The 27,936-nt window shown below is 43.0% G+C and overlaps 1 long non-coding RNA gene and 1 pseudogene across 1 annotated transcript in view; one reads left to right on the top strand and one right to left on the bottom strand.

The window, feature by feature from the left end:
* The window catches only part of LOC145720209 (uncharacterized), an 82,930-nt gene that overhangs the window by 16,968 nt on the left and 38,026 nt on the right, over window positions 1–27,936 (top strand). Inside the window, exon 3 of the long non-coding RNA XR_014143052.1 lies at window positions 15,061–15,154. This is a non-coding gene — a long non-coding RNA (uncharacterized LOC145720209). The remainder of the gene's footprint in view (window positions 1–15,060; window positions 15,155–27,936) is intronic.
* Window positions 16,493–17,672, bottom strand: LOC102741830 (TOM1-like protein 1 pseudogene; annotated as a pseudogene).

The raw sequence follows: 27,936 nt of genomic DNA, 5'->3' as shown, positions 1-27,936 counted from the left end.
TCCCCAGACGCACCAAGCACTTAGTCCATGCTAGGTGTTGGGGACACATCAGTGAACAATACAAACAGGACTCCTGCCCACATGTTGCTCACCTGTAGTCTGTAAGAGAGGCAGATATTAAACAGGTAAATGCACATTGATTACAGATACGTTAAGAGCATTAAAGGAAAAGTCCAGGTTTTCTGAGACTTTATGAGAGGGGGGCAGTGGGATGGCCTGCAGGGGTGTGGGAAAAGAGTCAGGGACAGCCTCTCCAAGGGACTAAAAGTGAGGGAAGCTGAGAGGTGAGATGTGGGTAGGAGTTATTTAGGAGTAAAGAGGAGAAGAATGTTCCAGGCAGAAGGGGAAAAAAACAACCCAAAATTTCTTAAGATCAAGGTTTCAGGGATCTGTACATACATAAAGTTTTAATTTATCAATAATAAAATGGCTGCCTGTGGCATGTTAAGTCCAGTTTAAACATGGGTTGTAGTAATGTCCAAAATAACCCTTCTTATTCCCTGTGACTTGGGCCACATTTCTTTGCATCTGCCTCTACTCTGATAATACCAGTGTTAAGTGGATATTAATGAGAATACCAGAAATCTGGTTGAGCAATTTTTGGGGTCCAATTTTGTTTATTTAAATCGTTCCTGAAGCTAGTCCTGTGCTTAAGCCACGGAGTTTCACGGTTTCTAGGTGTGTTTTCAAAGTAGTCATCGGCTTGGTGCTTCGGTAGGCTGAGTCAGCCCGTGGAAAGCCCCTAGAAACACATGTAAGGGAAATCCCTGGATCCTGAGGCACAGCTGAAGACAAAAATAGTGCCTACGAAAAGTGCAACAAGGATTTCAGTATTGAGACCTGGGACATTAGGCCTTGCTGCTGGGGCTTGATGAGAAGCAGAATTAAGGCCGAAACGGACATGATTTTTCTGGCAGGGAGTGGGTAAAAGCAAGAAGCCAGGGATCCCCTTTGTGTGGAGACCTTGGGACCTAGTTCATTGTTCACACGTCATGGGCCACGAGCTTGTGAGGGACAATGGTCTGCTTCCAGGGGACGCTTTCCTACCGTCCACAAGCCCATCTCTGTTTCTTTGGAATCTAAGCCTAAGACACAGAATAGGGATGTCAAAACCACTGGTACTTTTGGGTGTCATGTGTGCAGCATCGCCAGTGCCCCTTATTTATGCCAGTGTGACAGTGTCCCCGTTTTTGCTTAGGAGCACATTGACTTGCACACTGGAGAGGTTTAAAGCTGCCTTGTGAGCCGTGAGTCCGTATCTCATCCGTTCCTTCAATCAGCGCCTGTTTACGGAGCACCTACCATGTGTCAGGTGCTGTTTCATGAACTGGTGGTGAACCGAATGAATTTCCTATCCTCGCGGGCTCGCGTTTAATTGAGAGACACAGGCAATAAAAAAGTACATACCTAAATAGAGGACTGGGTTAATAATATCAGTGCCAAGAAGGAAAAATGACAGGCGATAGAGAGTGACATGGGTGGGGGCGTGCTGGTTTGCACAGGGCGGCCAGCAAGACCTCTCTGAGCAGATAACATTTGAGCAAAGATCTGCAAGAAAGAAGGGGGGGGACCACGTGGCTTTGCGGCATCTTCCACGGAGGGAACAGCAAATGCTAAGGAGCTGCGGAGCAAGTATGTTTGGCTTGTCCAAGGATTAGTAAGGACCGTGGCAGTGGTGGGGTGGGGCAACAAGATGGTGGTGGGGGAGGGATGTGGGTTGAGCAGAGAAGGAAAATGTCGTAGGGCATAAAAGACCGAGTGGGGGTCAGAGACCAGAACAAGTTAGGCAAGGTGTAGACTTTGGGTTTTCTCTGTGTGAATGGCAGCCATTGGAGGGTCTGGAACATCATCTATGACATGATCTGACTTAGGTTTTATTCAAGAGACTTTGGGGGTGGCAAAGACCTTGGTCGTTTGGCTGGGAATGGTTGCTCCTACAAGGGCTCTAGGTCTCCTACCTCCTTTCATCCAGGCCAACTTCACTTTGACCTATTTTACATATTTGGCTTCTGGACAGATTAAAAAAAATTTTTTTTTAAATTTTTAAAATATTTTATGTATTTATTTTTATTATTTTTAAAGATTTTATTTATTTATTTGACAGAGAGACAGTGAGAGAGGGAACACAAGCAGGGGGAGTGGGAGAGGGAGAAGCAGGCTTCCCGCCGAGCAGGGAGCCCAATGCGGTGCTCGATCCCAGGACCCTGGGACCATGACCTGAGCCGAAGGCAGACGCTTAATGACTGAGCCACCCAGGTGCCCCTATTATTATTTTTTAGTAGGCTCCATGCCCTACATGGGGCTTGAACTCATGACCCCAAGCTCAAGAGTCGCTTGCACTACTGACTGAGCCTGCCAGGTGCCCCAAAAATAAGGATGATTTAGAGAATTTATAATACCTTGTAGATGTGTGGGAATAGAAGTCTGTTCAAAATGGGTGGATTGTTCACATCCATCTTTAGGAACATGTGTAGTCAAGGTGGCGAATGTCTGTATAGTGCAAAACAGTTTTAAAAACATACACTGTAAATTAATATCATACATAATGGAATTGGTCATTTTTTCGTCTTTCCCTTTATATTACATTGGCGAGTAGGAAAGTATATATAATATTTAAATTTAAAAAAATGATATTCTAAGAAGTTTTCAGGAATTTTTAAATTCATTATCCTGGAGCGATACTTCCTTATTAACTTGTTGCCTGACATTTATTGAGCGACAACAATGTTCTAGGGCCTGTGATTTAATATGATTGATTTAAAAAGATAAATCCTTTAAACTTCAAAACCCCGGTAAAATATATCATTATTTATAGGAAGCCTGCCCCCTGCTAGGCTCCATTTTGAGTATTTTGCATGCATTAACCCCTTTGATCCCCACAACCCACCCAAAACCTGGCATTATTTTATCCATTTAATAAATAAGGAAACTGAATCACAGAAAGTAAAGTGATCGACCTGGCGTCGTAAAGCAAAGGAATAGTAGAGGTGATCTTGGGAGGTGGATCTGTTGGCCACGAGGCCGGCCCTTTTACTGCTGTACATGGAATGTTTAAGATGGAGTCCAGATCTAGGTGGTAGAGAGAGAAATTTGACATTCTCTGTGCCTTCTGTGAAAACCTATCTTTACTTGAGCCCATCATCTGGTGATCACATAGAAACTGTTCCTAATGCTCTGGGTTATGGTACTTGAACTTATCAGCATTTGTGTGGTTTGGGGGCAGATGGGTATTTACCATCTGAAATAGACTGTCGAAAACATGACATAATAAAACCTCGGAACTTTGATATCCATGAAATAATATTAGTGGTGCTTGTCAGCATAGTATGTCCTGGGATGTGAATCCCTGTTACGGAGATAGGTTTGTCTAAGTTTTTCTCCTCAAGAAATCAAGAAATCTTGGAATATCGGTCATTAGGATGTTCACTGCTCTAATCACCTTATTTCTTAGTCCGGAAGATAGGAAAGCCTTGTCTATATTATTTTGGGTCTTAAAGGTTAAAAAAAATGAATTGATTAAAGTTAGATATTGACACTAAAGAGGAGGGAACTGACAGTTTATGTGACTGTGCCTAGGTCATAATGTATTCATTGAATGTTGATGGAAACTGAATTTCTTCGTGGGGGGGGGTCAGTCAGGCTGAGGAGTAACTAAAATAGCCTCAGATCATCTTCCATGCCCACTCTCTACCTTCTTGTTCTCTCTCTGTCCCTCTCCATCACTCTGTTCCTCTCCCTTCATCTGAAAGAAAAAAAAAGTACAAGGGTAACCAACAAGATTTCAAAAAATGGGGTCCCAGCCCAGTAGATTTTTAAAACACATTGTAAGTTTACAAATACTAAAACAGTACTCGGCCAGGAATGAGGCAGGAGATGATGAATCAGATGAGAAGGTCAAGATGCAGACTTGCTTCCAGTTTAATAAAGGAAAACAGAAGCAGGGAGTGACTGGATGGATTTTATTCAAAAATAATTTTTGAATAATTTTCTAATTCCTTAGGAAAAAAGAATGACTGTGTTTTCTTACTGCTTACATCAAAAATACATTCAATTTGGAGATGATTTTAATGTAAAAGCAAAACTTCATAAAATGTTAGAACGAAAATAAATACCTTGGGATGGCAAAAGGCTTTTAAAGCATAATTCTGAAAACAGAAGTAAACACAGCTGATCTATTTTATTAAATTTTAATTAAGAACTTCTATATAATTAAAAATACAATACCCAATTGAAAAGCATATAAACTTGGACCAAAATGTACAATCATATAAAAGTTAACATCTTTATCAAATAGCCTTTATAAGTAGAAAAGATCATTACCCCAATATCATAATTTAAGTTCTTGAACAAAATTTCACTGAAGAAACAACTGTTTGGTAAGTGTTTTAAAAAATACTTTAATGTCACAAGTAATCAAATATATGCATTTTGAAACAAAGAAATTCCAGTTTTTGCATATCAGACTCCCAGAGATTATAAAGCATAATGTCCAGTCTTGCTTGGGGTATAGGGAAATTGGCACCAAGGATGAGAAGGTTATGTAACATTTCTGGTAAAAAAAACCTGACAATGTGCCTCAGAAACTTTAAAAATGTTTACAGCTTTGGATGCAGTAATCTCTCTTAAAGTATTTGTCTTAAGGAAATAATTAGAAATGTGGACAAAAATGTTTGTACAAATATATTAATTATGGCATTAAAAATCATAAATATTTAGTGCTATAGGAAATTGCTCAGGACAAAATTGTAAGTTAAAAAAAGGAATTCCACTTGATTAAGAACAAATATATATACATGCCCATGAATATCAAGAGAAAATACATCAACTTGTTAATAGTGGTTATTTCTGGCATTATAGATGATTTTATTTCCATCTTTAAACTTTTGTGAATTCTCTGAAATTCCTACAAAGTTTATGTATTTCTTCTATACTTAAAAGAAAAAAACATTAAATGTTAAGAAAAGTTTCCTTCTTTTTGGCTTTGGACAAGTTTGAAGCAAATCTTCCTTAGATGGCTACCCAGTAAATTACCAAGCTTTGGGGCTTCAGTGTGAATTAATATCTATCTTTTCCTTTTTAGCCAAAACAAGGGCCCTTGGCAAGGTAGTCAGAGAGGAAAGGCAGACCCCAGCGGGCTGCTTTGTCTCCTGAGGACTTTGCTTTGTGGGCTCCTTCCTCCATAAAATAATGTGAAAAATCATACTTTATGATTGCATTGGCATATAGATGAATATAGTCCACCCTGGTGGATTGCATTCATTTTTTTCTTCTGACTTGAAAAGAATGTCAATTAAAACATTTTTGTGGGTTCCTGAAGGGATTGTGGCCCTAGGCACTGTGTGAAGTGTGCCTAATGGAGGAGCCGGCCCCAGAGCCCAGGTAGGCAGCACAGAGGGGTGAGAGCTAGAAATTGGGGGGGTGAGCCAGATGGAAGAGTAGGTTCCTAAAAAGCAGGTGGAACAATGCCGTGTACACCACTAAGTGGCCTTGAGCAGCTCAAGTGTACCCTGTGTCCTTGTGAGAACAGTCCAAATTTTCAGGCTACGAGGGAGTCTGCTTTAAACTCTGCTCTGAATTGTGCATTACATTACCAAGGCCTTCTTGGGGAAGGTGTGCTGGAATCCTATGTGAATTTCTGTTTGGGGGTAAGAATGGTTAACAAGAGGCAGGTTGGCTCCCAGATTTCTGCCCAGGGCATCTGGCTCAGAGGAGGTGCGATACAGGTCACAGGAGGAGGAGGAGGATTTCTGCTTAGGTATGTTGAATTGTAGGTGACTTGGGACACACAGAAGGAGGTGGAAAGTAAAGTCCTTGGGGATGTCCTAGAACTCAGAGGGGAGCCGTGTCCTAGATGACAGGGGTGGAGCCATCAGCCGATGAGAGGTGGATGATGATGGGAGCAAGGATGGATGACTGGGAGAAGACAGGTGGCATCAAAACAGAATTCCAGGATGTTTCCAGAGGATGCAGCAGAGGGCACCTGGGAGCGGGAAAGAGGAAAATCTCAAGATAGTAACGTTGATACCAAGAGAGGATGCAGTTCCCAAAGGAGGACAGGATTCACAGTTTCAAAAGCTGCAGCGAGGTTTAGCAGGATCAGGATTTAAAAAGTAAGATGATTTAGGGGCTCCTGGGTGGCTCAGTCGGCTAAGCGTCTGACTCTTGATCTCAGGGTCATGACTTCAAGCCCCGCATTGGGCTCCATGCTGGGCATTTAGCCTACTTAATAATAAAATATAAAAAAACAAGATGATTTAAAAGTTAGGCAGTTATTGGTGATGTTGCTGAGGATGTTTGGTGCCAGGCCAGAGTAAAGTGGGTTTGAGGGTTAAGTGGATGGAGAAATAGAGAGATCACTCTTTTGGCTAGGAAAGGGAAGAAAGAATTAAGGTCATAGTATATATTATTATTATTAGTTTTATTTATAACAAGATAGTAGAGCATGCTTACAAACTGAGCAAGTATGAGTGTTATGGGTTGGATTGTGTTACCCAAAATGCGTGTGTTGAAGTCCTAACTCCTAGTGCCTCAGAACATGACTTATTTGGAAATAGGGTCTTTGCAGATGTAATTAGTTAAGATGACGTCACACTGAAGTGGAGTGGGCCCCTAATCCAACAAGATGGGTGTCTTTATAGAAAAGGAAAATTTGGACACAGATATGCAAACAGAGAGAATGCCATATGAACACAAAGGCAGAGTTTAGGTGATGTATTTACAAGCCGGGGGATGCCAAAGATTGCCAGTAATCCTCTAGAAGCTAGGAGAGAGGCAGGGGGTGGATTCTTCTCTAGCACCTTCAGAGGGTACATGGTCCTGGCACCAACTTGATTTCCCACTTCTAACCTCTAGAACTGTGAGACAGTACATTTCTGTTGTTTAAGCTACTCTGTGGTACTTTATTATGGAAACTATAGAAGAGAGACTGGCAGACAGACACACAGAGAGACACCAGCATAAATCCCAATTCTAAGGATCTGGCTAAATGGTATTGTAAGCGCAGCATTCTGCTTAGTGACCACCATAGGAAATGTGTTAAAGAAGACATGGGAATGTCTCCAAGCCAGACTAGGTAACATGAAGAGGGCCACATCCGGTTTTTTGGTTGTATCTCTTCAATCCAGAAGTCATTTCTACACACTGCCTGCTGGAGGTAAAAATCATTGTGAGGTTTGTTTTTTTTTAATTGATCACTCCTCTATTACATAAGTTCAGTAAAATCTAACATCACATAGCGTAATTCATAGTGTTCTCAGAGATAACGGTTATAGTAACTTGGCAATATGAATCTTGGTAGTATTGACAAAAAGTGTTTATATAGATATTTCTAAGTACCCCGACTTGAGCAGAAAAGTGGGAATAAGTAACAAATTGCACTCAACAATATCTTAATAGATTGATTTCCACTAAAATGAAAATGAAAAAAAGATTCCTATCTTGGCTGAATATTAATTCTTATGCTCTTTATAGAGAGCCAAATTAATCTTTAGGGTGAAATTCATAAGTCAGCCAAAGAAAAACTATATGCATCAAGAAGAGCTAGAAATTTATTCAATGAATGCAACTGCTGTTTAATTCTAACATGATCTTCATTTATTTATTTTTGGGGAGCAAATGCATTGTCAGACAATCGCTACCTTATTTACTTTGTAAATGACTTTTGATAATGTTGATTGTACTAAAAGGATATAAATAATGTGTCAAACAGGAGAAGGGCTCTTTTGTGTTTATGGATCGCCTAGGAAAAGCTGCGTATGAGAAGAGGGAACATTCAGTGGTGGAGTATGAGGTGAAGAGGGCGAGAAAGGGGCAGTAAACAGACGAGTTGCAACTTGCTAAGCTGTGTGGCCTTGGGCAAGTCACTTAACCTGTCTGGGCTTCAGTTTCTTCATCTCTAACATAGTGTCAATAAGACCTACTTCACTACTGGAGGCCAAAGCATCTAGCAGAGTATCTGAGGCAGAGTAAAGATATAACTGATGTTAGCGGCATCTTTTTTATACTAGAACTTACAATTGGAGGCAGTGTGATAGATCACGAAACGTGAGTTTTGGCATAGGCTTACCTGGATACAAATTTCAGCTCAGGTTCTCATCAGTGTGTGGTTTAATTTGATCAAGTTACTGAAGTTCTCTGAGCTGCTTTTTCTTCATCTTAATACCCTTTATTTTATAAAGTTGTGTATGGATTAAATGAAGTAGCATGAAAGAAACCATCTGGCACTGTGGCTCTCAGGGTCACTGCTGGCCTATATAGCATTTTCCTGTAAATTACAAAATATCAACCCCTTCCTCAAATGGTTTCACGTCTCCCTCTCAGAGAATTTTCCTAATATACTGATGATGAGGACAGAGAACACTTTGCTGTTTATATTAGTTTGCTGGAGCTGGCAAACAAAATGCCACAAGCTGGGTGGCTTAAATAACAGAAATTAATTTCTCATAGTTCTCGACTCTGGAAGGTCAAGATCAAGGTGCTGGCAGGGTTGGTTTCTCCTGAGGCCTCTCTTCCTGGCTTGCAGATGGCCACCTTCTACCTGTCCTCACATGGCCTTTTCTCTGTGCACACATCAATGGTGTCTCTTCCTCCTCTTGTAAGTAGACCAGTCCTATTGGATTAGGGCCCACCTTTTGATTTCATTTTACTCTAATTGTGTCCCCCTCAAATGCATATGTTGAAGCCCTAACCCCCAGTGTGACTATATTTGGACATACGGCTTCAGCATTTGCATTTAAGGGGGACACAATTCACTCCGTAACAGTACTATCTGCCAGAGAATTGTCAGAATGTATACATTTATGGTATCTATACTTTGAATGTGGTGCCTTTGTGCAGTGTGCAACCCCTAGAGCCTTACACAAGTCTGGCACCCTCTTCACCTGAAACCTCCTGTGCTTGTGGTTGTCTTGCTCAGTTCCCTGCTGTGACAGTTCTTTGTGTCCCTGAGACCTCAGGTGCACTGATCAAACTCCTTTGTCTGTATCTTACAGCTCCCTCCTGCCCCTTCTCTGCTCATGGTCCCACTCAGATTCCGTGATCATTGCAATCACCGTCGTGGAGATATCCTGAATTCCCTCGATTCTTTCATTTTTTTGTCCCATTTGTCTGGCAAAGTTCTGACCTTGACCCCAAGCACGGGCCTTCTCTGATCTGGCACCTGAGCCCCTGGACATTGCCACGTTGTCTGTGTGGCAGTCCTACCTCAGCCTTGAGGTAGACTTGCTTTCCACTCTCCCAGAGACCATTTTATGACTTGCTTGGTGTTTCTGACCTCCCTCCCCTTCTTCGTTTCTCCCAACTAGCTTGCAGCTGAGGAACTTGTCTTCCTTGGGACATAGAAGCTGTTACATGGGGACGCTTTTGTCTTGCCATCATCCCGTCTGCGGATAGATCGTCCTGCGTCTGCGTCCGTCCCCTGGCCCTCTCTCCTGTCACACCCTCCCTGCACGTGTCACCTTTGTGCCTTCTCTTCTTCCCTACCCTTCCTCCCCCCCATTTCTGCTGGGCCACACAGCATCCTCAGACTTCTCCCCTGATCCCATCCTTTTCTTGTAATTACTCCATTTCTCTGCTTCTCATCATTGTCAGACTTCTCAAAAGAGCTGCCTGTATCTTGTTTTTGTATCTCCACCAAAAATACTATCATTTTTATTGATTGCCCAGTATGATGGACCCTCTTCAGTCCTCACTTTATTTGGCTTAGGAATAGCAGTCAGCAGAGTTGAAAACCCCCTCCTCTTTCACACTGGGGCACCACTCTCTTCTTGTTTTGTATCTACCCCCATAGATCCTTCTCCTCTGTTCTACCTGTTGTCTCAGGAATTGGTCATAGGTCCCCCCTTTTCTCCACACTCTCTTTTTTGGGGATCCTCTCCATTCTCATGTTTTTAAATAGCATCTGTGTGATGATGATTCCATCCCAGCCTCTCTTCTGAGCTTCAGATCTAATGGCATATCTGACATCTCCGCTTGGATGTTTTACAAGTATCTTAGTAATGAAATGTCTGAGATTCTTTTTTTTTTTTTAAGATTTTATTTATTTATTTGACAGAGAGAGAGTGAGAGTAAGAGCACAAGATGGGGAGTGGCAGGCAGAGGGAGAGGGAGAAGCAGGCTCCTCCTCACTGAGTGAGGAGCCCCATACGGGGCTTGATCCCAGGACCCTGGGATCATGACCTGAGCCCAAGGCAGACGCTTAACTGACTGAGCCACCCAGGCACCCCTGAAATGTCTGAGATTCTTAAGAGTCCCTCCTTAAAACATGTATCACAAAGCTTTTACTGTAGTAAATAGTTATCACCCAGTAGCCTACCCTGGAAACCTGGGAGTCATTCTTGATTTTTCTCTCTTTCCCCCCTACCTCTCACATCTGATGCATCACCTAAGATTTTGTACTTTACTTCCAAAATGGCGTTCTAGTCGGTCTTCATCTCTATTTCTACTACCATCAACCCAGTGCAACCAACATCAGTTCTCCCCTGGACCACTGCTCCAACCTGTCTTCCCCATTCTGTGCTCCTAGCCCACCAGACCACTTTCCGACCACAGCACAGCGGATGCTACACATACACATGTCATCCTGTCATTCCCCTGATGAAGACTATTCAGAGACTTTCCGCTGCTCTTGGAATAAAAGCTGGATGCCATTCCACATGCACACAAGCCTGCCCTGCACTGTTTACTCCTGCCGTCTTTATCACCGTCATTCCACGCCCCCTTTCCCTTTACTTACATCACATCTCAGTTTTCTCCAGCGTGCCAAGGTCTGTCCTTCTGCACCAGCCAACGGGTACTCGCTAGACATCGAATCTGCTGGCACCTTGATCTTGGGCTTCCCCACCTCCAGAACGGTGAGAAATAAGTTTCTGTTATTTATAAGCCATCCAGTCTGTGGTATTTTTGTTATCGTATCCCAAGTGGACTAAGACACCTTCCTTGGGATTGCCGTACATGCGGTCCCCTCTGTCTGGTATTATCTCCCCCTTCCATCTTTGTGAGGCTGTTCCCCCCCCCAACTTTGAAGTCTCTTTTTATTTTTTTAAAAGATTTTATTTATTTATTTGACAGAGAGACACAGTGAGAGAGGAAACACAAGCAGAGGGAGCGGGAGAGGGAGAAGCAGGCTTCCCGCGGAGCAGGGAGCCCGATGTGGGGCTCGATCCCAGGACCCTGGGATCATGACCTGAGCTGAAGGCAGACGCTTAATGACTGAGCCACCCAGGCGCCCCTGAAGTCTCTTTTTAAATGTCGCACTCCCCTTGTCAAGAGGATCTTGCCCACCCGTGGTCAAGTATGTTCTTTTCCTTCACACGCTTTTCACAGTTAGAATTTCATATTTATTTCTTTGTCCACTTGTTTCAGCCCGGCTCTCCCACCAGACCGTCAGCCTGATGAAGGCAGGGACCGTGTTGGGTTGTCCTCCAGGATAAGCCCAGCACTTAATGTCCTGCGTGGCACCTTGTAGACACATTGGCTGAATTTGTGATTGGAGGCAGCAGCTGCGAGGTTTTGGGTAAAGTCTGTTATCCCCAACTTAAGCTTCCTCACCTGCATTCCCTGAAGTTTCACTCTAGGATTTATGAAATGATTACAAGAAACATTATGAGTCATTATGGTTCTTAAAGCTACATGTTTCCATTTTAATTAGTATCTCTTAATTCCCTGCTAGGAAAGGTCGAGGAAATTAGTACTCCCATTCCCACTCTGCTCGCCCGCCTCCTGTTTTCATTGTATTATTTTATTATATATTGGCAGAGTTTGTAACATCTCTACCTGTTTTGTATCTCTGGTTCCCTCAGTTACTTCATCTTAGTTTTCTATTGAAATAGATTAATTGCTCACCATCTGTATTATTTTAGGTTCTTGGTTTTAAACAACGAAATTCAATTTTGGTTCACATAAGCAGGAAAGAAATTGTTCAGATGGATGTTGGGTGCCTCACAGGTGGGAAGACTAGAGGGAATCCTGGCCAGAAGTTGGGTAGGAATCGAGGGAGACAGAGCATTGAGAAAACCCAGCCCAGGTCCTGCTGTGTGAGCAGCTGGTTAGGAAACATCCCTGGACTCCCCTGCCAGACCCTCTCTCCCTCCTTGTCTCCCTCCTTTCCCTCCTTCTTCCCTTGCATTTCTTCCTCCTCTTTTGCTGTCCTGTGTTTGAATGGTGTCTTGTCCTCTTATTTCATCTTGATTATCCTTAATCTGAGAAGCTTTTCTAAAATGTTTATCTGTCTTCGTGTGTTGTGAATGAATTCCCCTTGCCTCTTCTACTGGATCTGAAACTCCATCATTTCCCACTCTCAGTTATTTGAAGGCTAGATATTTAGTTTTCTTTCAGCCGTTTTTTCTCTTTTTTTGTACCCTTGGGAATGGGGAAAAAACGTGGTTGAAGCTATGAGAAATCTTTATCAGAACACCCATCTTCTGTTCTATAATCTGATTTTGTCAAATGTTGTTTATGAGAATTCACTCCACCTACTGAGGGTAGATTATATTCTCATGGGCTGGGGTCCCTACACTCCAGATTATATACCCCCCACCCCCACCCAAGGCCCTAGAGTCACTGAAGGGCCCTGAAGCCTTCATTTCTGGCAGAGAGAATGGGCCATGGGTGTCACCTATCTCATCCGTCCCTTCCTAGGAGCCATTTCTGTTTTTCTGCCAGTTGGAAGATGGGATATATAAAGATCTACCCTCAATTCACTTCTGTCCTAATTTGGAAAAAGTAGTTACAGTGTAGGACTTTCTTGACTCCCTGATCCCGCATCCCGTGGGCCAGGGGTGGTTGGTGGTGAATGGAGGCAGGGCATGGGGGCTGAAGGTCACATTCAGGAGCTGGGCGAGGCCAGAAATTTCTGCTTCATTCCTTAGCTGCCCCTTTCCTTGTTTGATATTAATGAAATGTCTGCTAGTTGCTTGACTCTAAGCATTGGAGGACGGAGAGGCTCTGTTTATCTTCATTAGTCCCAGCATCCTGATAATAAGCCTCTGCTTGCTTAATCTGGTTCAAGTTGGATTTCTGTCATTTGTGAACTGAGCAGTACTTAACAGATGCAATGTCGTAGATGCAGGAGGCAACTTTTTCCAGTGAAAGTGAAGGGCCCAACTTGTATCTTACTGACTCCCATACCCTGTCTGCACAGAGGTGGGTCAGAGGGAGCCTGCAATCAGAAGCATCTCTTTCTTCAGGGGCAAAATTGAATTGTCTGCTAAGTTGCTCATTTTTCAATCTCATAAAACGATAATGTTAAGCATAAACCCACCCAGTTCAGACTGGATAATGTTAAGAGCAGCATGATGGTTAATATTATGCGTCAACTTGGCTAGGCCCAAATATTTGGTCAAATACCGCTCTAGATGTTGCTGTGAAGGTATTTATTTATTTATTTTAAAGATTTTATTTATTCATTTGAGAGAGAGAGACAGAGAGAGTACAAGCAGGGGGGAGAGGCAGAGGGCAAGGGAGAAGCAGACTCCCCACTGAGCAGGGAGCCCAACATGGGGCTCGATCCCAGGACCTGGAGATCATGACCTGAACCGAAGGCAGACGCTTAACCAACTGAGCCACCCAGGCGCCCCTGTGAAGGTATTTTTTAGATGTGATTAACATTTAAGTCCGTAAACTTTGAGTAAAGCTGATCACCCTCCATAATGGGCCTCATGCAATCAGTTGAAGGCCTTCAGAGAAAAAGACAGAAGTCCTGCCAGGAAGAGGGAATTCTGCCTCCAGACTGCCTTTAGACTCAAGCTGCAAGATCAGCTCTTCCCTAGCCTGCCAGCCTGCCCTACAGATTTCAGGATTTTGGATTTGCCAACCTCCATAAATATGTGAGTCGCTTCCTTAAAATCTCTTTCTCTACACACGCACGCACACACACACACACACACACACACACAGCCATACCCTACTGGTTCTGTTTCTCTGGAGGATCCTAATTAGTACAAGTAGAAATTACTGAATACCACGGTCACCCCAGATTTTGAATATGTCTCCTAAGGGGCAGCTCATTTTGCCTGTTGCTGACTCCTGTAGGATTTGCCAAGATGAGTTTGCTGCCAAGGGAGGAGGCAGACTCTGGAGTCAGCCTGCCTGGTTTCAATCCCCAGCTCCACTACTTACTTGCTGTGTGACTTGGGCAATTACATGTGCCTCAGTTTCCTCATTTGTAAAATGAGACAGATGTTTAGATTATGTGAAGATTGATTCAGATAATCCATGCCAAGGATTTAGAATAGTTTCTGATACACAGAAACTCCTTAATAGATTTTGACAAACCTTACAGATCTGCAGTAGTCCCATAGCAGAGCCTCGGCTGGGCCCTTCAGCGCATGCATGTCTGCTGTGTAACACCACCAGCGGGGGTCTCGGTAGCACCCGATAATCAAACGCCGTCATGTTTCTACTGAGTGAAATGCACCAGGAGGACTAAGCACAGACCATAAACAGCCGCATTGTCGGTTCAGGTCAGGTTTTACCACCAAATGGGGTAGGGAGGAAACTTGGTTTCCAGAGCTTTTTGGATTTTAGATCAGTGAGGAGGGGACCGCGCACCCCCCTCCTCTGAGTGTTTCCGGGATACCTGAAGACCAGTCGGCTTGCAGGGAGAGCGTGTGTAAGAGCTCACTGGAACGTTGGAGCATGTTACCATACAGATCATGTCTGTTGAGGCATCACTGATAAAGAGCAATTTTTCAGACGCCACCAGGCAATGAGAGCAGTGGCTTCTGGAGACTTCTCCCGGCGTGCGAGCGGAAAGCCCTGACCTCGGGAGACAGAATTCTTGTCTTTTTGCGGTGCTGTTTGTCACAGCGGAGTGTGCCTCCGCTTCACACTCAGTCCTCCTGTTTCTTACTCAGACTGCTAGACTGAGCCCCAGCCTGGCAGCGTGCTGGAAGGAAGCCAGCCGTGGGGCTCCCAGGTGGAATGTGAGGGAATTAGAATCCTACTCTTTTATCCGTTCAACAGAGATCTTTTGAGCACTTCCTCCGTGCCAAATATTAGAAGCTCTGTCTGTAGAGCACTGTGTGGTTTATAAAGTGTGTTCACATTCGTTGCCTCTTTTAGAAACCCGTCGAGGAAGATGGAGTTGATACGGCGAGCCTCATCGTGCCGCGAAGAAGCAGTCTCGGAAGTTGCAGTGTCGCTCTAAGGCGCAGAGGTAACTGAACTGAGACATAAACCCAGTTCTTCACTTTCTTTTACACCAGGAGTAGTAGAAGTTTGTACTTCATGAACATGGGCCGAATCTACATTTTTTTTTTTGTTTTAACGGTAATTTATTTGTCATTGTAATTTGTGACATAAACACAATTTATTCTGGATGTTTCCCGGTTAGTCTTTGTACCAAATAGAAATATTAAAGTGCAGTAAAAAGGGGGAAAGAAAGGAACATTTAACATTTTAAAGAATAACAGAGAATCACAAAGAATCAAAGGCAACCTGATATAGAGTCCAGTGACCTCTTCAGGGTGCCTGAAATACGCTTAAACTACAATCATCAAGCTTTTTACAAGTGATAATTCTAAGCAAGAGTATTTATAAAGAAGTACAAATTGACTTTTTTTTCTTCCAAGGTTTTATTCAAGTTCAAGTTAGTTAACATATAGTGTAGTGATGGTTTCAGGAGTAGAATTTAGTGATTCATCACTTACATATAACAGCCAGTGCTCATCCCAAAACTGCCCTCCTTGATGCCCGCACCCACTTAGCCCATCCCCCCGCCCCTCGCCCCTCCAGCAACTCTCAGATTGTTCTCTGTAGTTAAGAGTCTCTTATGGTTTGCCTCCCTCTCTGTTCTTACCTTATTTTCTTTTTCCTTCCCTTCCCCTATGTTCATCTGTTAAGAAGTACAAATTGACTTTTACATTCAACTTTAGTTAAATGAAGGCACTCCATAGTTTTATTATTTTGTAATAAAATAATCTTCCTCTGCTCTTCTCACAGCTTGTGATGTCTTCTCTTCTAAATGTAGGAAGGCCTGTGAACCGTAAGATGCTATAACTAAACTGGTTTGCATTAGTACAATGAATTTTTCTTCTGCTGAAGTTTTAAGTGAGTATATGTTAAACCAAGGTCTTTTGAGGTAAAGCTGGTGCTGTGCTTAGCAACCATTAATGTTACTCTGGAGCGGTTACTATTCTGTTAAACTTCATTATTGCAGAGGAGAAATGTTCCACTGTGGTTTTGATGCACAGCTAGGTCTTGTCTTCTGAGCTTCAAAGCTGCCCAGGATCTACATTTTTTTTTTTTTAAGATTTTACTTATTTATTTGAGAGAGGGAGAGAGAGAGAGAGCGTGCATGAGTTGGGTGAGGGGCAGAGGGAGAAGCAAACTCCCTGCTGAGCAGGGAGCCCGATGCGGGACTCGATCCCGGGACTCTGGGATCATGACCTGAGCCGAAGGCCGATGCTTAACCGACAGAGCCATCCAGGTGCCCCAGGGTCTACCTTTTAGAGAATTGGCACCTCTAATGTAGCTAATGTGCCAGTCATCCACTTTCACCTCAACAGTCACTATGACTTACAGCTCTTTTGTGGTGATAAACATCAATTTTTTTTATCATAGCTTCTATAGTGACAGCAGGAGCTGAGGGATCAAACTCCATTACTTTGTAGTAATTGGGTGGCTAGAGATCATTCTTTGTCATTGTTGAGTGATTGCTGGGCAAGGATGATAGTCTCTGGCTTGACGGTGTTTCTGGAATGGTCTGTAGACTAACTGGCTATAGTAGTAACACTGTATTTGAATGTTCTGGAAAACTCTCATATGTAGGACTTCAGGTGAGGTTTTGGCTGGTCCTTTGAGTAAACGTGGGTGTTTCTGTATTTACCGAGGCTGACAAATCCACCTGTGGATGAAGACTAGGTTTCAAGTTGTTTGTTACAGCAGGACTTTAAGTCTGAAAGCTGAGCATTCATGGTGCTGAGCATTCCCAGAGTGGCCCCATGCATTGAAGGGCTGGGACTTAGGTCAAGGAGCTCACAGGATGGGACAGAATGTTCGCTGGTGCTTCCCTCTGGTTCTTATTTTGCTCCAGAATCCTTTGCTGTTTTTGAGTAAAGCTCTCATCCAAGGATAGCATTATTTAAATCCTCGTTCTCTTGAATTAGCTCCAGTTAGATCTTCAGTCTCCACTACCATGAGTAGCAGGTCCATGGTCCTGTCCTGCATCTCCTGACCCATCTTACAAAGTGCTCATCCCAAACTCTCTTTGTCTTCATGATTTTCAGACCCAGGAATACAGTGGGTCTGCATCAGTGTGGTGGACAGCACCCTCACATTCATTTTCACTGTATCCAATTCACTGTGTAATTGTCCAGTCTGGTTTGGGACCAGTGTGATAGTAGAGCTCTGGAGAATAATTACCAAAAGAGGAGCTGGTGCAATAGGAGTCAATGAGACCCGAGCAGTCTCTTGTCTTGCTGATTCAGCCTCAGCATCTGAGGGAGGAAACTGAACACCTTCCTTAAGAAGGTCAAGGTACACTTCCTTCACTTCACTGACATCATACCTCCTGGGAAACGCTGTGACCAAATCTTAATGAAATTTAAGATTCTATTCTGCATGTCTAATGGCAGAATGTATCTGGGATTCAGCAGCTTAACTAGATTATCTTTAATGAATTCCTTCTTCACAATCAGAGATTGGAAATTTGGGCTACAGTCTTGTGTGCACATGTCAATAAGTGACAAGACAGGGCGCCTGGGTGGCTCAGTCATTAAGCGTCTGCCTTCGGCTCAGGTCATGATCCCAGGGTCCTGGGATCGAGCCCCTCATTGGGCTCCCTGCTCAGCCAGGAGCCTGCTTCTCCCTCTCCCACTCCCCCTGCTTGTGTTCCCTCTCTCGCTGTCTCTCTCTCTCTCTGTGTCAAATAAATGAATAAATAAGAATTAAAAAAAAATAAGTGACAAGACAAGTTGGATTTCTTTATGATTGTAGTGTTTTGGAAATCCTTTACTTCAAAGCTTTCATTGCATCTTTTTGTCCACCACGGGCAGTGTGATTTATGTCACACATGTGCATGAACTGGCCCCAGTCTTCAGTCTGAATGCTAGCGTATGTAGCCTTTTTGTATTTTGGGGTGTTCTGTCCCTCATTTGTAGGTTACAGATACAACATTGTTTCAGAGGTAGGATTCTGTTCATTCTGTAGTCGCATCAGTCAACATAGATGGTCTTTGTGGAAGATTACTTAGGTATCAAGCCACAAAAGACATCCCTGGTGGGGAAAGTGGTTGGGAAGAAATGGAGAGTTAGAATCTTGTTCTTCAGCACGGGGCCCTACTTCCACAGAATGCTCATGAGTGGCCAGTTCCAGATGCTTCAGATTATTTGTGTCCCAGTTTAACTTCCAGTTGAACTTTTCTGAGTGTGCACTGCTACAGTTTGTTCACAGAAAGACGGCCCTTCTTGCTGTACCCTGGTGGTAGTAGCTGGTAAGGAACTGTTTCTCCATTGGTTACAGTCCTGCAAGGCCTGTAGATGTAAGCTCCACCGGCCACCTGAGGCAGGTGGTCTAGAGGTGCCTCTTGGGCCGGCGCAAAAATCAGGGTACCAGAGGAGGGTCTGAGTCCCTTCCTGGTGATACTGGTGAGCTGGAAGAGGCAAAGGGAGAGCAGGAAAATGGTGCTGCCTGTGGCCATCCCGGAGAGTATTTCAGCAGGCCCCTTGCATATTAGATTAGTTGCCTGCCTCTCATGCCACTGCTTTCAGACAAGCAAATACACCTCCTTTCACCTGTTGCAGCTTAAGGTAGTTAATCACAAATTTTATAAGGCCTTACCCTTCTTTGGAGACTGTGCAGCATCGTCCAGATCCCTGCTTGAGGATTAAAGGGCTTAGTCCTCTAGCTACTGAGAAGATTGTTGGTTAATGTCTCTCTCTGGAAATTGTCGCCTGGTGGAGAAAGAGCCTTCTCGCCCGGATCACACCCCCATTGGGGAGAGCCCGCAACTTCTGATGCTGAAATATAAATACCCCTCCCCCCTCTCCTGGCTGGGGAGAACTCGGAAGGGCCATTCTTGCTCTAGACTTCCCTGTGGGATTGGCTGAGATCTTGTTGTACCTGCTCCATAGCCCAGCTTCTCCCTCTGCCCTATCCTGCTTCCTTCCTTTTCTTCCATGCGTATTGAACTAAGGGCAGTCCCAAATATGCCTCTCTACCTAAATCAGCATCTCAAAGTTCGCTTCCTGGGGAACACAACCTATGAAACCAGGTCTCAGTGGGAGGTGAAAAAAAATAGTTCTCAGATCCTTATCGTGTGAGAAAATACTCACTTTTGAGAGTTTCTGCCTTTGATCATTAAAAAGGAAAGAAAAAAAAATGACCCTTTTGGAAATTTGCTAGGTCTTTCTGCTGAACTAGACACTCTGCTGTGTATTGTTTCCCTTTCTTTACTAACTTCCATCCTGGTTTTAATTTATCTCAAAATACGAATAGCCTGGGGCGCATAGGTGGCTCAGTCGTTGAGTGTCTGCCTTCAACTCAGGTCATGGTCCCAGGGTCTTGGGATGGAGCCCCACATTGGTCTCCCTGCTCAGCAGGAAGCCTGCTTCTCCCTTTCCCACTCCCCCTGCTTGTGTTCCCTCTCTCGCTATGTCTCTATCTGTCAAATAAATAAATAAAATCCTTTAAAAAAAAAATACAAATAGCCAAACCTACTCGAACCCATTTTGCAAGTGAAATTTGTTGCAGAACAGAAAATTACATGAGGAACTGGAAGGACAAGCCATTTGTTGGAACAGGAAATGCAGAACATTATAGCAGAATGGAGTACTTCTGGTAATGATGCATGGGGTGAAAATGATGTGAAAGGGAAATCATTTAACCATGTCAATTGAATGAAGGAGCATCCCATGAGAATGACTCCAGGCCCCAGTTTTAAGGAAAAGAAAATGGTGGGTATCGGAATGAGTTCACCCTGGCACATGTGGCACTGGGTCCATCAGTCTACTTGGGTTGGGAACCTGGTTTCATTCTGTACTGGAGCATGAATTCGTTTTCATCTCAACAGTCCTGCTTCTTGGAGGGTAAAAAATAGGCCCATTTTATAATATACTGCAAGATATCTCAGGGTAGGAGCTATTTTAGGGAAGGAGGATTTTCACAAACACGTTGGCGACTCCATTTGAACTGGAGTCTCAGTTAAAGGCTTCAGTAACCGGTTAAAACAGTTGCATTTGCTGGAGAAAAGGAAGAGGAAGAAGGGCTGGTACCATTGTCATTGTTTTTTTCCCCTAATATTTCCTACCAAGCAACTGCTTTGGGATAATAACAAAATGATTTCACTATGGAAAAAATGCAGAGAAAAAAAACTGGAGCCGTTTGATTGGCTAATAATGAACATAAAGGACTTCATGCTTGTTGAATGGCAGATTGAAATCCAGTGTGTATTCATGCAGATCTTATGGGGGTGGTATTGGATTGGACCACAAATTAGTGCTGGCATTAATGAGATGGAGGCGGTAAAATACAGAGAGTTCCAATAACCGTGGTCTCTGATAAGGCCCGATTGAAAGCACCCAGACCTTTCAGACAGGTTCTGTGTGAGAGCAGCAATAAACAACAAAGAGACATTCAAAATGGGGGAAAACTGGGGATTATATAACGGGCTGAAGTGGTGTTAGAAGGCTTGGTTAAAATGACAGAGCGCAGCTGAGTGACAAACATAGCCTCGCCTAGAATAATGATTTTTAGAAACAGACACTGTTTAGATGCTGCTCAAATGATCAGAGAGAAAAATTATGCCTTTTTGTCGTAGGGAAGTTGGTCTGAATGAGGAACTGCTCTGTGACGATACCACTACCATCACCCTTAATCCTGATACGCCTTCTGTGTGACGTGTATTGTGATTTATGGCTGATGACGCTCTTCACATTTGTTATCCTGTTCTGTCCTCACGAAGTTTGCACACTGATAGTTGAATACATGTCTGTGCACCCCGTTAGCTTTTGAAGTCCATGACTGCAGGAACTGGATCTTACTCTTTTTGTGAAGCTTCTCCTCTTTTCCATTTCATTGTTCGTGAATCCTCCAAAGTAATTTGTTTCAAAGAACACTGCCAGGTGAAAAATCTCCCCTTGCCAGCATTTCCGGGATTATCTGACATATAGAACAAATGCTATTACGGCGAAATTATATTATATAAAGACATTAAGTTGATGAATGAACAGAAGACACCATGTACCATTAACGTGGGTGACTTGCATTTGCATGGGAGCAGTTCTTGGATAATCTCAGTCTGCAAAACTCATTCACCTGCTGCAGGTGTATTCTCTTTCCCAGGCAGCCTAACAAGGTTTTGATGAGCATGTGTGCTCATTATAGAACCTCCTGGCTTCCAAGAGCCCTGTCAGTAACTTTTTAGGAATTTGTCTCCATGTTGTCTCAGGTGAACCAACTGGCGCCTCTCTGGTGCCACCCATGCTTATTTGTTGCTCAACCTCCAGTCTTTTATCTCCTGAACCTCTAGCAGAGCCCTCGGTCCTAAAGTAGCGATGGCCTGCTTTTTGTTCAAGGCACACACAATGGTTGCTGTGTTGCTATGGGGGGCATGATGGGTGGGAGAACTTACTTCGTTTCCTGGATGGTCACCATCTTGGATTTCTTTTCTTCCACATCCTCATTTTCCATATAACCTGAGTTATTTCAGTCTTCCAAGGGCCTCGTTGGATATGCTGGCCTTTAACCTGCCTTTTTGTAATCTCTCCTATTGAAGTTTGATGTGTGTTCAGCACAGAGCCTGACATACAGTGTACGCTTATTTAGTAAATATTGAAATGGATTGAACTACCCTCCATGAAAGAGGCCCTTCTATATTTATTCATTGTATATATGAGAACAGTTAAACCAAGAGAAATTGTATCTACAATCTTAGATGAAAATTTACAGTTGAGGAGACCGTTAGAAATCAACTAAGCTTCTCCACCTCATCCCCATTGCTTGTTTGGTAAGAAAATTAAGTTAGAAAGAAATGGACTTTCCCAGTATCTAGTAGTTAGTGGGTGGTTTAGTAAAGGCTAGAACCCTGAGCCATGGTTAACGTCTGTGTCCCCATTTGTGTTTCTCAAAGTTAAAGACAGTAAACCTAGAGATAATCCTATGTGTATCATATTGATCTTTTTTAAAAAAGATTTTATTTATTTGAGAGGGGGGAGAGAGAGAGAGAGAGAGGAAGAGGGAGGGCACAGAGGGAGATTGAGAAGGAGAAGCAGACTCCTCTGAGCAGAGAGCCTGACATGGTACTGGATCCCAGGACCCTGAGATCATGACCTGAGCTGAAGGTAGATGTTTACCCGACTGAGTCACCCAGGTGCCCCAACATACTGATCTTAATTTCAGTATCTTTCTGCCAGGCATGGCATGCCAATGGTTTTTTATTTACATTTCTTGATGATTTCATGTCTTTCTATACCAGGGATTTAAGAAATGTCAGGGAAGGAGAAGTTGGAAGACTTCCTGAACTGGCTGTTATAGAATCCTAGAATCTTAAGGTCAGAAGAGGTGGTGTAGGTTCCCTAGATGAGTCATGCTCCAAAGTTTGAATCTCCATCTACAACATTCTGACAAGCGGTCAGCCAGACTCTGTCAGAACATTCCTAGCCTCTCTTTTTGGGCAGAGATGACTCTTGGGAATTGACCTAAAGCCATCTTCCTGGAGCCTTCACTTGAGGACCAAGTCCACCCCTTTGGGGACCCTCAGAACAACTGAATTTCTGATCCCCATGGCAGTTCTTCCAATTTGCTTCTCCATGATGTTCCTCTTTCTACATTAACACTTTTTTCCCCACCAGTATTTCCCGTCCTTTTGAAATCCAAGGCAGGTACTAAAGATGATATTTGCATAGCATCCTGGGGTGAATTAGGGATGTCTGTCTGAGGAGTGGTGAAAAAATCATTACGTTTTTTCATTATGGTATACAATTATGAGAAGAAAATAAAATATTAGGAAACATGTTAAATATTGAAATTGTAGAAAGCTTCCAAGTAAAATCTTCTCAAAGGTTTGAAAATGAAACTTAGCTTGATTCCATGAACATAACTTTTAATACCAGGTTTTATGTTTGAAAGGCTACTTATGATTCCTGATCAAGACTTGTTGGGGCTCTTGGGTGGCTCAGTCGTTAAGTGTCTGTCTGCCTTCGGCTCAGGTCATGATCCCAGGGTCCTGGGATTGAGCCCGGCGTCTGGCTCCCTGCTTGGCAGGAAGCCTGCTTCTCCCACTCCCCTTGCTTGTTGCTGTCTTTCTCTCTGTCAAATAAATGAATAAAATATTAAATGATGGGGCACCTGGGTGGTTCAGTCAGTTAAGCATTTGCTTTCGGTTCAGGTCATGATCTCAGGGTCCTGGGATCTGTCCTGGGATGGAGCCCTGCATTCAGCTCTCTGCTCAGCAGGGAGTCTGCTTCTCCTTCTCACTCTCCCTCTGTACTCTCTCTCTCTCAAATAAATAAAATCTTTAAAAGAAAACTTGTTAATGATGAATTATTCGAATTCTCAGTAGTCTTGATGGACAGGAAGCCGTGATTAAAAATTTAATACCATTTCTTCCAACCTATAAAAAACATATAGTAGTTAAAATTATAATTAAAAACTCTAATAGCTGTCTCTTTACTTTCATTGACAAATAGAATGTTGACATTCCTCATGTTGGTGAGAAAGGACTTCTCATCCAACTGAACTTTTTCATGTGAAGTATTTCAAAATATGCTGAAGCTCTATTTTGCCGCATGCACACGCATTGTCAGAGCGGACTCGCAGCAGTATGGATGCCTCCTGGAGGGGTGCATCAGTACACACAGAGGGAAGTAGCTGTTCTGTGTGAAGAAGGAGACTCTGGACAGCACGAGGCATATGCCCTGGAGCACCTGCCAGGCTCCTTCTCCTACCCCCTACTTGTTACCCGCAGCACTCAGGCTAACGGTGCTCTCTGGGAACCTAGAACAGGAACTTCAGCAGCAGTATCTCCGCCCCACTTTCAGGATGGACAGCTGTGCTCCGCCTCTGGCCGCCAAGGTCGATGGAGAGACACTAGATCTTCTTGGTTATGCTCAGTTTATTCAGGCTGGGGAGCGAGTGCCAAGTGTCACTTTTCATGTGTTCCCCTGGGGGACTGGGAAAGGCATCCCTGCCCCACTGTGCTTGGACGGTGCTTGCACGGCACCTCCCAGGGCTGCCTGGGCCAGAGCTGGCTGGCATGGGGTTTTCAGTTCTCCGGGTCCTGCTCGAGAGCTGAGTGATCCAGCTCCAGGCATAGCTTTTAAACAATTCTGAGCACGCCATGATGCCAAGGCACATAGACTGGGAAGATCTTTTGGTCATTGCTTCCATGATGTGCATTCAAGTTCTTTCATCATCATGGTCTTTCCCTGAGGTCATGTCTGATTGATTTCTATCCTTTTCACAGCCTGATGCCCATACCTGAACACCAGGTGCAATCTAATCAGCAAAGGAGACCCCCCAGGGATCTTCACCTCTCTAGACATAGATACAGTGCTTCTAAGACACATTTCTGGCATCTACATCATGCCCTCTTGTATTAAACTTCTTGAATATTTCAGCCTTTAAGTGGCTAAATTTGTCTGCAAAAAAAAAAAGCCTGCTCCCCTGGCCACAAATGATTAGGCCAGTAATTTTTGTGTGAGTTAAAGGCAAACCTTGGTTGAATACAGGGAGACCAGCTGCCTCTGCCACATGGATGGTGGCATGTCTCCTTGCTTTGGTAAAGGAGGGTGACTACAAATGCTAGTTAAATGAGGAGAAGGCACGTTACTCTTGGTGAATTTAAAGGACTTTCTGATACTCCATGACAAAGAGCATGGACATTTTTCCATAGGCAGTGGAGGTCCTTGTGTTTGAGATGGCAAGTAGCCTAATTTACTTGTGCACTTTTACTTTGCTTTGGGTTAAGGGTTTTTTTTTCCTTGTAATTTCTCTTCCTCTTTTTAAATAAGCCAGTTATATCGAAATACATATAAAGAAAAGTGCACCAATCATACATGTACACCGTAATGAACTATTACAAAATAAACACAACTCAAGAAATAGAACATTCCCAGGAACCTAGAAGATTTCTTACTTCTGCTTACCAACCACTTCCCCTCCTCCTTGCCCAGAGGTAGCCACTCTCCTTACTTCTAATACATAGATTAGTTTTGCCTGTTTGGGACTTCATGAATGGACTTATATAATATATATTCTTTTGTGTTTGGCCAATGTTGTTCAATATTGTGTCCATGAGGTTCATGTGTATTGTTGAGTGTAGCCATAGTTTGTTCTTTTTCATTACTCTGTAGTATTTCTTTTATCATTCCATTGTTATCTGGATATTTGGGTTGCTTCCAGTGTTTGGCTCTCATGAATAATGCTGCTAAGAACATTTGTGTACATGTCAGGGACCCATATTTATGATTTTAAGGGATTATCACGCTTTGTTGCCACTTGGAACTGATCTGCCCTGGAGGAGAGCCTAGGCATTCTCCCTGGGCACAAGGCAAGTAGAGATTCCTTCTCAAACCACGAAGCTATTCTTCCTGATAGATATCCTGAAGTTGTCCTCTGTGAAATAATAACTTTGCATTTCTATTTTTTTTGCTTGATGAAGTATGTATGTGTGTATTTTATTTCCAGTGTAGTTAGCATACAGTGTTATATTAGTTTCAGGGGTACAGTGGAGTGATTCGACAATTCTGTATATCACTCAGTGCTCATCAAGATACGTGAACTCTTAATCCCTTTCTATTTTTTAAGGTGTTTTCCTCTCTTTGAATTCCAAATGTGCAATCCACATCCTTGTAAGAGAAGAAAACAAAAGACTGAGTTGTGAGACTGTTTCTTAAGGGACAGCCTATGGGCTTCCACAAAGCAAAGGTTGGACTCAGTTGGTGACGTTGGAGGTTCTTTCCTACTCTGAGGCCTACAAAGCAATGAAATATTTTAAAAGAAGGAATAAGAACCCAGGCAACTTTATCTTCCTCTCCATCTCCATGGTGATTGAAGCACAGCCCTTTCTTACTCTGTAGCATATTGTATCCCAGTTGTTTGTTTATGCTCATCTCTCTGGCCCCCTAGGATCTCTTCAAGGATCCAGATGAAATCTTCTTCATCTTTTTTAGCTCCTAGCACAGTGCTTGCACATGGTAGATTCTCTGCTTGAATTCGTTCCTCAGGGTTACCACTGGACAGCTGCAGAGAGGAGGCTGGAGATTGGCCCTGAGAATACGTCAGAACTTTTCAAGCACCTCCAGATTTTTTCAAATTTGTTCCTTAGGGTTGATGATCCAGTATTAGCACCCAGAGGCACAGAATGGCTTAAAATAATAAAAAACACATAGTTAATGCTAATTGAATCTTTCTAGTGATCAGGCACCATTCTATGTGTTTTACATTTATTAGCACATTTAATCCTAGCAAATCACCCCTGTTTTCAGGTGAGGAAGTTAAGGCTCCAGCAGGTTAAGTAACTTAAAGTCATCCAACCAGAAGGGCAAAAACAGGATGGGAACCCAGGCTGTCTGGCTGTGGAGCCCATATTACAGCTATTCCTCTATGCTGTGTCTACCAAGAGATGCATAGGACAAATATCTATTGATTAGTTTTTGGTGGAGATTATTCCCTCTTTAAGGAAGAAAACAATTTCCTATGTTAATAGTTCTCTGAATAAATTCAAAATTTTCCAAATGGAAGCCTTGCGTGGTAGTTGGGTACAGAATCTCAACGCATGGTGCAGTGGGTGAGAGCATGGGCCCTGGGGACAGATGCCATGGATTTGAGTCCTCACTCTGCCTCTTATTCCTTGTGACAATTTACATAACATTTTGGAGCCCCAGTTTTCTTGTCTACAAATTAGGGACAGTCACTTTTAAATTTTTTTTGAAAATGAAAAAAATATATAAAATACTTAGCATTACCAAAAAAATAATTATAAATGGTAGTAATATTACTGGTAGTGTTAGTATTTCTATTAGTATTATTAGCTGTGGCATGACAAAGGGTCTTTTCTTTCTAGGGATGTTTCTTTTCTGAAAACCTGTCCATCTCTAGCCCTCTACAATCACAACCTTTTCTCTCTCAGGCAATCTTAGAAGAAAATAGACTCCATCTTCTCCAATACTCATTGTTGTGTTGTGGCAAAATCTACACAACATAAAATTTACTATTTTAACCATTTTTTAATGTACAGTGCTCTGGTAGGAAATACACTTAAAGTGTTGTGCAGACATCACCACCATCCATCTCTAGAACGTTTTCGTCTTCCCAAACAGAAACTCCGTACCCATTAGACAATAACTCCCCATTCTTCCTTGCCCCTTGCTCCTGGCAACCACCATTCTATTTTCTCTCTCTATGAATTTGACTACCCTAGGAGCCTGGTGTAAGTGGAATCATACAATATTTGTCTTTTTGTGACTGGCTTATTTCATTTAGCAGAGTGTTTTCAAGGTTCATCCATGTTATAGCATATGCCTGCATGTCATTCCTTTTTTAAGGCTGAATAATATGTACATATCACAGTTTCTTTATCCATTCATTTATCAATTGGTTGCTTCCACCTTTTGGCTGTTGTCAATACTGCTAAGATTATGAATATACAAATATCTGTTTGAGTCCCTGCTTTCAGTTATTTTGGTGTATACCTAGAAGTGGAATTGTTGAATTCAAGTTAATTCCATGTTTAACTTTTTGAGGAACTACCATACTGTTTTCTCAGTGACTGTACCATTTTATATACCACCAGCAATGCACTAGGGTCCCAGTTTCTCCACATCTTTACTAACATTTCTTTTTTTTTTTTTAAAGATATTATTTATTGGGGCGCCTGGGTGGCTCAGTTGGTTAAGCGACTGCCTTCGGCTCAGGTCATGATCCTGGAGTCCCTGGATCGAGTCCCGCATCGGGCTCCCTGCTCGGTGGGGAGTCTGCTTCTCCCTCTGACCCTCCTCC

This window comes from Leptonychotes weddellii, chromosome 2 (assembly GCF_054177405.1).
Source record: "Leptonychotes weddellii isolate Sample4059 chromosome 2, ASM5417740v2, whole genome shotgun sequence".
Classification (NCBI taxonomy): domain Eukaryota; kingdom Metazoa; phylum Chordata; class Mammalia; order Carnivora; family Phocidae; genus Leptonychotes; species Leptonychotes weddellii.
The sequence above is the reverse complement of the archived record's forward strand: the minus strand, read 5'-3'. Positions and strand labels throughout refer to the sequence as shown.